Here is a 10,352-nt window from a genome sequence, read left to right as displayed (position 1 = left end):
AGATATAGATCGGTACACAATGGGTTTGTTGAGGAATCTTGACTTTTATTCGTTGCTAAGAATATTATACTAAGACTTAGTGATAACTATACTAGGTCACATTTAAGGAAAAGCCTAGTGCTAGAGCGAAGCGCTGTCCGAATCTCAAGTCATTGCTTTAACAAGTGAGTGCATAGTTACTTTCATCTTACACATAGATACGAAACATCTAATTAATTCATTGTTATATGTGTTTATGTGCAAAAATGTTATGAGTTAGATGAATTGTTATAAAGATAAGTTTATATGATTTATACCATATATTTATTTTTATAAATATTATACATTGGGTAATGAAGGGTTGTGAAAGATGTCGTAGTAAAATGAAAGATAGGATGCCATGGTACTTATGTACTAATGATATAGAAATAATACTATCATGACAACAAAGTAGGAATGGTACTAGTGTACCAATGATGTAGTCACCTAACAAAGTATAGGTGATGACCACCAGACTCTTCATGACCGTCTCATGGAACACATGCAACGATGGACTTCGTAGCCATTTGATGGACTCTAACCTACTGAAACATATTATGGAGAAATCCCTATAAAAGTACTATCAACAACGATGATTAAGATGATCCTTAGGACAGATCCTTAGGAATGAAAACAGAAAGAAAACCTACTGAGACATATTTATGAGAAATCCCTATAACAAGTACTGTAACCAATGATGACCCTTAGGATAGATCCTTAAGGAAGAATAAAGGAAAACGGGGATGGGTAATTGGGTTAATTGTTTGGTAATTAAACATATTAATTATATTATTTGGTAATTAAACTTATGTTTTGTATCATTTATGACATCCCGGACTTTTAAAAAATATAGAATCTTTTGAAATGCCTTGATTTTGATATTATATCATGTCAATGATATTTTAGGGCCAATTCCACAATAAAAATTGTTTTAAATAAGCATAAATAAAACATTTTAAAATAACCGTAAAATTGGGGATGTCACGTGATCACCGGAAGAGTCTCGTTTTTACCTAGATAAGCATACTTCAAGTGGCTAGGTAAGACTTCAATTCAAGTGTGGGTGGGTGGATTGTGGGAGGGGGTATCTTTTTTAGAGAATGAGATAAGGCACCTTGAGAGACATCTTTGTTTGTTGACTTATTGACTTCTAAAGTCTTCTCAATTTCTTCAACTTCGGATCCCAATGTGTACATGTCCAACTTTTCCTTCAGACTCTCATAATCAAGGCTCATGTTGAGTACCATCTTTAAAATATCCCCATGAGATAAATCAAACACTTCTTGGGTTATTGGATCAATCACATCAACCCGTTACAATGGAGAAATGTTGCTAGGGTACCTCATTGCTTCAAAGATGCTTACGTCAATGGTTTCTCTATTAAACTACATAGTGATATTTCCTTTATGGACATCAATTATTGTGTGAGCGGTATTCATGAAAGTTCTTCCAAGGAGGATATTATATGATTTGGAAGGAGTCTTTTCTTCAAGATTAATGACATAGAAATCAGTAGGAAAGATAAGTTGATTTAGTTGTAGTAGCACATCCTCTAACACTCCTATTGGAAACATGCTTGACTTGTCCACTAATTGGATGATTACTCTGATTTCTTCCAAAGGTCCAACATTGAGAAATTGAAAAACCGAATACGACATCACATTTAATTAAGGCTCCAAGGTCTAGCATGACACTTTCAACATGAGAATCACTAACAGTATAAGGGATAACAAACATTCCCAGATCCTTGCATTTGAGAGGTAACTTCATTTGGATAACCGCAAACACATTTGCAATGAATTGAATATTTTCGTTCACCTTGAATTTCCTCTTGTTGGTGCATAAGTCCTTGATAAATTTGGCATATCTTTGTTTAATGACATGCAATAGTGGAATGTTGATTTAAACCTTGCAGAAAGTTTCCAAGAATTCTTTCTCTTCCTCCTTTTTCTTTGAGACGGTTAGCTGGGAGGGGAAAGGTGGCGGTATGACCAATGGCTTGATAGGCTTGTTGGATGATTCAGTTTGATCAATCTTTGGCATAATCGGTTCCTTTGGAGGAACTACCTCCTTGTTAGTCTCAACAACAATTTCATATTCCTCTTCTCTTGAAGCTCTTTTGAGGTTACTTTCTCCAAGTTTTTTCCTAATTTTCAAGGTTATTGCACTCACATCCGGATTCTTTTCGGTTTGAGATGGAAGTTTACCCTGTTGTTCCATCTTGTCGAGAGTGGTAGCTAGGTCTCCAATTTCTGCTTGAATGTTGGAAAAGGTGTTCTTTGTCTCTTGTTGAAATTGTGTTTTGCTTTGAGCAAGAGAAGTAACAAGTTCTTGAAGGATTATTTGATTGTTACCACTTGATTGGCCTTGTTGTTGAGGTTGTTGGTAAATTGGAGGGGGGTGAGATGTTTGTTGTGTATATTATGGTTGATCATGTTGTAGATATGGAGGTTTTTGGGATGGATAATGTGGATATTGAGGTTACATCAAAGTATGTGGTGGGTTTTGCTTTTGTGGGTATAGGTTGATTAGGGTATTCCTCTAATTGGAATTGTAGGTATTCTGAAAACCCATGGATCTTGGTTGACCTTGATATCCACCCATTTCATTAACATCTTTTGGTTCACTTCTAAGTGTGACTTATCCGTATAATGCCCTGCCATGGCACAAAGGCCACAAACCATCAATCGTTAACCACTTCCACCACCATATGAATCAACACATTAGTCAAATCCAAGAGTTTTGATTCCAAGTGTTGATTGTGTTGGATTAGTGTCTAAGTCCATAACTATTTTGGTATGTACTTGACCCGATGGTGCATGGTCCTTTTGGGTTGCCTTCACCAAAACAACTTGATTGGAGAAATAAATAGAGAGAGTAGTTATTATGATTTATTAATATGTTATAAGAATAATATATTAAAGGAGAAATCATATTTGTTTAATTAATATTGGTCAATAATTAATTAAGAATTAATTTTGTGATCAAGTGTAATTAATTAAACTAGAGGGGCTGAATTGTAATTATGTGATAGTTACAAAATAAGGTAAGGATTATCTTATATATATGGTGAACGAATTTGAGGTGTAAATCCCTTAGAATTTGACTAGGATAAGGATTTCTAGGACTTATCTTATGGTTGCTTGGTGGACAAACAACTAGATAAGGATAAGGACTAAAACCCTAATCTTTACACCTATATAAAACCCCTAAGGCACATGAATTCGTCTAACCCTTCCCAAGAGGTCCTAAGGACGAATTCTAACCTCCCTCCTCTCTCTTTATACCTTCTCCACTTGCTTATGGTGTTTGTAAGCCATTAGAGGAGTGACACTTGTGACTCTCTGCTTTCCAAGGTCAATTCAAGGAGGAATTGGATTGTTATTGCTATATAACAATCAAGGTATGTTCTTAAACCTAATTACATGTGAATTCCAATTTCCATATGCTAGAATTAGGGTTCAAAGTCTTGGATTCAAAGTATGTACAATAGAGAAACCTAGATCCAAGCTTTAGGGTTTGTATGAGCACATAGGATGTCTTATGACCAAAACCCATCAGTGGTATCAGAGCCATGATTGGTTTCTATTGTATTGATGCTTGATGTAACTGAAAATCATGTTTTAGCCTCACTGTTCGACCTGACTCGGCGAGTCACTCTTGGACTCGGCGAGTCAGCCCTACTCGGCGAGTTCCAGAGGGTGACTCGGCGAGTCGGTGCGTCAGACAGTGCTTATCTCGGGATTTCTTGCTGTTTTTGCATTGGGATAATTACCTTATCATGTTAGATTAATATTAATCCAATTATATGATATATTTGACTATATTTTAATCTAATTGAAGATATTTATCAATTAATAAGATAATTGTTTCCTTATAAGATAATTGATTAATTATTTTAAGTAAATTGATAAATTATTTTGCAAGAAATCATCAAATATGGATAATTATGTGATTAAATGTTAATTTGAATTATTTGTTATTTGATCCTTGTTGTTGTGAAAAGTTTCATATTTGGCCCTTTAGGTTTTATAGTTTAAATTTGAACCCCAAAAGTTTTGTTGTTTTGAAATTTAAATAGTTGAAACCCTAATGTTTTGAAAAAGGTTTCAAAACTTGCCCTCAAGTTTTGGAATTTAAATTTTGATTAAATAGTTTAATTTTGATGCATATTTAAATTCTAAACCCTAATGTGTTGAAATGTTTCAAAACTTGCCCTCAAGTTTTGGAATTTAAAAGTTGATTAAAAGTTTAATTAGGAATGTTAAATTCTAAAACTCTAGTATAGTTTTGAAAAAGTTCAAATCACACCCTTATGGTTTTATTGAATAATTAAGGTGTTTAATTAAAGAGGTTTAATAAATCCATAAAAGTTTAGGTTTACAATTTAAGTGAATTAAAAGTATAATTGTTAAATTGAACCACCTAATATTTTAAAAGTGTAAAATACACCCTATACTATATATATATAACATTAAAAGTCTAACATTATATATGTATGAGTAAAAATCAGTCTTACCGTTAGTAGGCCTCATTCACGAAGCTGGTCTATAAGGAGTGTTTAAGGAAATTGCCTATAAAATGGCGATTGAATGGGTATCCACTCTTACCCACCGCACTCTTGACTGGTGGAGGGTCGTTAGCCGAACGGGTAGGATAGGATGAAACCTTCCATTATAAGTATAATGAATTATCAAAGTAACTAAATGTTTTCATAAAATTCCCAATCTTAGTTACTTAGGCAAAAGTGAATTGATGCAATTCCATGAAATTACACTTTGTGCCCTTGCGAAGACGTTAGTGGAGCGTGTGTGGTTAACCGACACACTAAATGGGTCTAAGCGAAGGTAGCAAAGGGTGACTCAATGTTTGTCATAGTTCGGTGGAGCATGTGTGGTTTACCGGCACATCGAATAGGCGACCGTAACATGTGAGGGCACCATGTAAGTTTGCATGGTTATTCACACCCGCTTTGTGATCCTCGACATCCCAGTCACAAACAAGAGGGGCATATCGAGATTTAAACATGCCATTGAAAGTTCAATGAATCTCAAAGCATCTAGGAGTTTTCATAGATTTAAAACTTAAATTTCTTTTTCGTTTTTCATAGTGGAAATTAGTGAATCGTCATTCACTTACCTTCAAATATTCTGCAATTAGGGTTACGGCATCCCTCTCCCGAGCTGTAGAATATTGTGTTGGGTCCTAGCCTTAGTATCTCATTTGGGTGATTTACTAAGGACTCAATCAATCAACTAACTTGACTTAGTTTTTCTCCCGTTTTGTACATGTTAAAGTTCGACAACTATGGTCTTCCCAAATCCCGTGGAACAAGTATTCCACATGAAGATGGTATTCCACGATTTAATCGAGGAACGAGAAATCATGCTTCACTTCCTCCTCCTCCTCCTATTGTTCTCCCCAACCCACAAGATCGAAGAATTGAAAGGTTCAATATCACTAAAGCCCTATTGGAAATGAAACATGAAGATGGTAAACCCGTGTGTGCCCACGTTCTAGGAATGAAATCATACATTGATAGGTTGATAATGTTGGGTGTGTCATTCCCAGATGAGTTGGCTGTGAATTGGGTTTTGCAGTCACTTCCTGAATCATATAATGAGTTCAAAAGAAAGTATTATATGATGAATCATGACGACAACCTCATTGACCTAACTTACATGCTCGTTGCTGCTGAATCAGAAATGATTTGGCGAAGCAATGGAGCGTATTTGTTGGAAAAGTCAACCGACCATACTTCCGAGGACGTTCTAGGAGAACCGACCTGCGTTTGCTGCCAAAAGAAAGGGCGTTGGATACAAGTCTGCCCAAAGAGCCTGAAGAGTCCAGAAGATGGGAGAGTCAAAGAGTATGGCTGCGCTTCAGGTAAAATCCACTATCTAACTCCATTAAGTTCCTATTCATTAATTCTTAATACATAATGTAATAAGATTGCATTTGAATGTTTTACAGGATCGGTGAAAAGAAAGGAAGCTTGGTGAAAGAGCAAGATGAATCTAATCACAAGGAATGGATCTTGATCGCATGGACTTGAAGATTAGATTTTGATCTTAGATAGTTATGATAGAGTTGTTAGAAATTTTTCTTTCGAAATACATAGTTTTCAATGGATTTTGCATTGTAAGGACATATGTTTTCCGCTGCTTTTATAAATAAAATAAATTTTCGTTTGATTTATTTATTTGTTTATTTCCTTGCAATGAAATCGTTATGAAAATTGGTGTTTGCATATTTCTACAACAAATGGATATGATTCTTATTTATGGTGGTTATGGAAAAATCGAGAATTTACCAAATAGGGAGAGTTTTCTCATCGCCCAAGTTTCAATTGGACAAAAATTTGGAATCATGCAACTTGGTTGCACGATGAATGAGAAATTTCGCATTTGGAAATTAGACTAATTCATTGACAAAGTGTCAAGTGAAGGATTTCAAGATCGAATACGCAAAGTTGCGTGTTGATCAAGTCCACCATAAGAGTAACAAAGATATTCGTCATGATTTACTAAAGGTTTAGTAAATATGATTATACTTAGAAGATTAAGTGTAATTCTGAATTGATTAAAGGGTTTAGATCAATAGCAAACGAATAAGAAGAATCAAGTAGGCAGAAAGATAAAAGTTTCTCCATTCTAAGAAGAAGGGAGAGTAGCTTTTATGCTTTATGATATGTCTTAGTGATTAAGAACCATATCTCAATTGATCCTCTAAGTGAGTCTTAGTACAATTGTATGTCTAAGAAGAGGAATCATGAATTGAAGAAATGGTTAAATCAAGAAGTCAATCATACTTCGTCCCAATAACAAGTCTAAAAGTTAAGATTGTGACATTGAGTGAAAAGTATTAAGAAGGTTTGTAACATTCATCAAATATGGAAATTTGTGATGTCTTGGATAAGACAAAGACCAACTAGGACCAATTTATGAAGAGTTTTGATAAAAGCTACACTAACTCTTGAATATTTGTCAAGAAATGTTTTGACAAGAGAATCGTATATGTCAAGGAGTCAGTGGGAGTCTTAATAGTCTTGAAAGGTTTCAAGAACAAATCAAATAAACCTTATCGATCATCACTAGCACACGAGTTAACATTATTTTGATTCTATGCCAATCCAATCGAGTTAATTATGCATGTGAGTTCTATGAGTTCTCATTTTGAACGCATAAAAGGCAAAGCACCTTAATCAATGAAAGGTACATTGATAGGAAAGGGTGAGCTGCTTAACTACTTGGAAGACATGGTGGGCAGCTATGCTACCATAAAGGCAAGAAATCGAGAAAGTTCGATCCATAAGAGTTTGAATTTGTCGTAAACTTTGGTTTTGACAAATTCACATGGATAGGAACAAATACACTGTTTAAATCTAAGTGTCATAAGATTTCCTCCTTCATGAAAATGATTGTGAGGAAATGCTTTCACTAAGACAGATTTTAAGAAGATAGTGATTGTAAAATTGCATTCTCAAATTCAATTATGGTTACGGCATCCCTTTCCATAATTTGAATTGTGAGGTTTGGCAATTAGTCTTAATTGTTTAGACACACATATGAACTATCGAAGGCAAATGTGTATAAGTTCAAGAAACCTTGATAAAAGATTATCATAGCACTAAGTATTAAAAACATGAACTTAAGAAATTCAATAAGTATTGTTTTCAGAAAAGTTAAGATGTTTATGAATACATGTCGAAGCTAGTGGGAGCATAAGTGTTATGTTTTATAATAATCATCAAGATAGTGGGAGCATAAAAGTTATGATTGTATGATTATTAAGGAAAGTATTGCAAGGTTAGCAATATTAATTATAGAAAACATGAGTCATACTTTGCAAAGTCGCAATAGTTGAAAAGTTGTTTTGCTATAATTAAGGGAGAGAATATTATGCTTCATTTCAAATCTAAAGGTTTAGGTTGAGAAATGTTAATAAAATTAGTCAAAGGTACAAAGTGTGTTCTTAAAATTTCGATTATGATTACGGCATCCCTCTTCACAATTCGAATTTTGAGAACATAGCAAATAAAACATTATGCGTCGTGTCCCATACGCTTTGGGTATAGGATCGATTGCAAATGCTTTAATGTTTGACCATTCTAAAATTTTCCAAATGTCGAGCACATTTAGAGGGAAAAAGGACTAGAATCGGTTTAGACTAAAATAATTAAACAACTATCAAAGGACAATCCAAGTTCGACGAGGATTGGTCGCTTGTGAGTAGTTGGAAGTATAGTATTGGAAAATATGGAAATGTTTCCATATTGGATGGACCATATCAACATCATTACGAATAGATAAGATTCTATTAAGAATGAGTTGTCATATGGAACATATGGAAGTGTGTCCATATTGGGAATTGAATATTGAGAAATCTATGACTAGATTAGAAACTTCTATGCAAAAGGATGTTCAAAGAAAGTACTTTGAGTGAGAGACATCACGTCTATGGAATTGTCTTGTAACAATCTCCGATAGAGGACTTTGTAATATCATTGGCAATAGTCTTTGTGACTTCAGTGCAGTGACATTACGAAAGGATCATTGCATAAAATGTTAGAATCTAGCATATTCTATAAGTAGCAAGAATTTGATATTCTTTCACTTATGAAAAGGATTTGGAGTTGTGAAATGAGAATGATTGGAAATGTGTTCAATGTGATCTATTTCACAAAGTAAGAACCATAGGTAAACATTGTGTGCATGCTAGGAGCATGGGACAAGTGTTGTAATTCAAGTAAGAAGTTGATTACCCGAAACTACAAATAATGAGTAATCAATATGGTGATAAATAAAATGTGTTTTATTTATGCTCAAAGGGTTGAGGTCATATGGGATTAGTATTATTCTTGTGTTTCACATTTGCATGTTTTGACTTCCAGAATAATTGAGTTTATTAAGAATAATCGAATTATTCGAACGGGCCACAGTCGTTCATATGTTGGAAGTAGAGATGAATGAAGACTGTCGTGAATTGGTGTATGGAATGTCTAGAAAAGTATTAGACATAAGCAAATGTTTGCTGCAACGTTCATGAGTGCTTATGAATGTGATTTGAGCATTGGATTAGACCCACGCTCACTTGGATCACTCTATGGATTGTATCACGACTGATTGGTGAGACGATAACATCTTATATTCTTGAAACCGAGATGTGTGAGTTGTATCTTGCAAATCGGTTGCACATTGATAATATGTAAACGCACCAGTAACTTGGTGTTATAAAAGATATTGTTGTGTGTGATTCGGTGCGTGAGTACAAGCAAGCATTGTATCAAAGTTTATTTGTTCCTTTTATTCAAAGTAGGATAAAAGCGATATCTTTGGGGCCCTCGATGGTTTAGTGATGACAAACGTAAATGCTCGGCCGGGCTAGGGCTAATTTGATTTGTTCAATTAGTCAGTCGTCATAAATCAGAAATCGAGATATAGTACAAAGAGAATGATTTGAAATCATATATCATACGATATCTAGAATGGAGGAATATATGATCCCTTATCTAAGGACACGCGTATCTGATATGATCAGAGTTGACAGCGGCTTTGGAAAGCTACGATTGTAGATCGGGATCCGAAGTCATACGCAGAATAGTTGTTAGACTTATCCAAGTGGGAGACTGTTGGATTAGTGTCTAAGTCCATAACTATTTTGGTATGTACTTGACCCGATGGTGCATGGTCCTTTTGGGTTGCCTTCACCAAAGCAACTTGATTGGAGAAATAAATAAAGAGAGTAGTTATTATGATTTATTAATATGTTATAAGAATAATATATTAAAGGAGAAATCATATTTGTTTAATTAATATTGGTCAATAATTAATTAAGAATTAATTTTGTGATCAAGTGTAATTAATTAAACTAGAGGGGCTGAATTGTAATTATGTGATAGTTACAAAATAAGGTAAGGATTATCTTATATATATGGTGAGCGAATTTGAGGTGTAAATCCCTTAGAATTTGACTAGGATAAGGATTTCTAGGACTTATCTTATGGTTGCTTGGTGGACAAACAACTAGATAAGGATAAGGACTAAAACCCTAATCTTTACACCTATATAAAACCCCTAAGGCACATGAATTCGTCTAACCCTTCCCAAGAGGTCCTAAGGACAAATTCTAACCTCTCTCCTCTCTCTTTATACCTTCTCCACTTGCTTATGGTGTTTGTAAGCCATTAGAGGAGTGACACTTGTGACTCTCTGCTTTCCAAGGTCAATTCAAGGAGGAATTGGATTCTTATTGCTATATAACAATCAAAGTATGTTCTTAAACCTAATTACATGTGAATTCCGATTTCCATATGCTAGAATTAGGGTTCAAAG

This window comes from Lactuca serriola, chromosome 5 (assembly GCF_051521515.1).
Source record: "Lactuca serriola cultivar US96UC23 chromosome 5, Lser_US96UC23_V15, whole genome shotgun sequence".
Lineage (NCBI taxonomy): Eukaryota > Viridiplantae > Streptophyta > Magnoliopsida > Asterales > Asteraceae > Lactuca > Lactuca serriola.
This window is presented reverse-complemented; position numbering follows the sequence as displayed.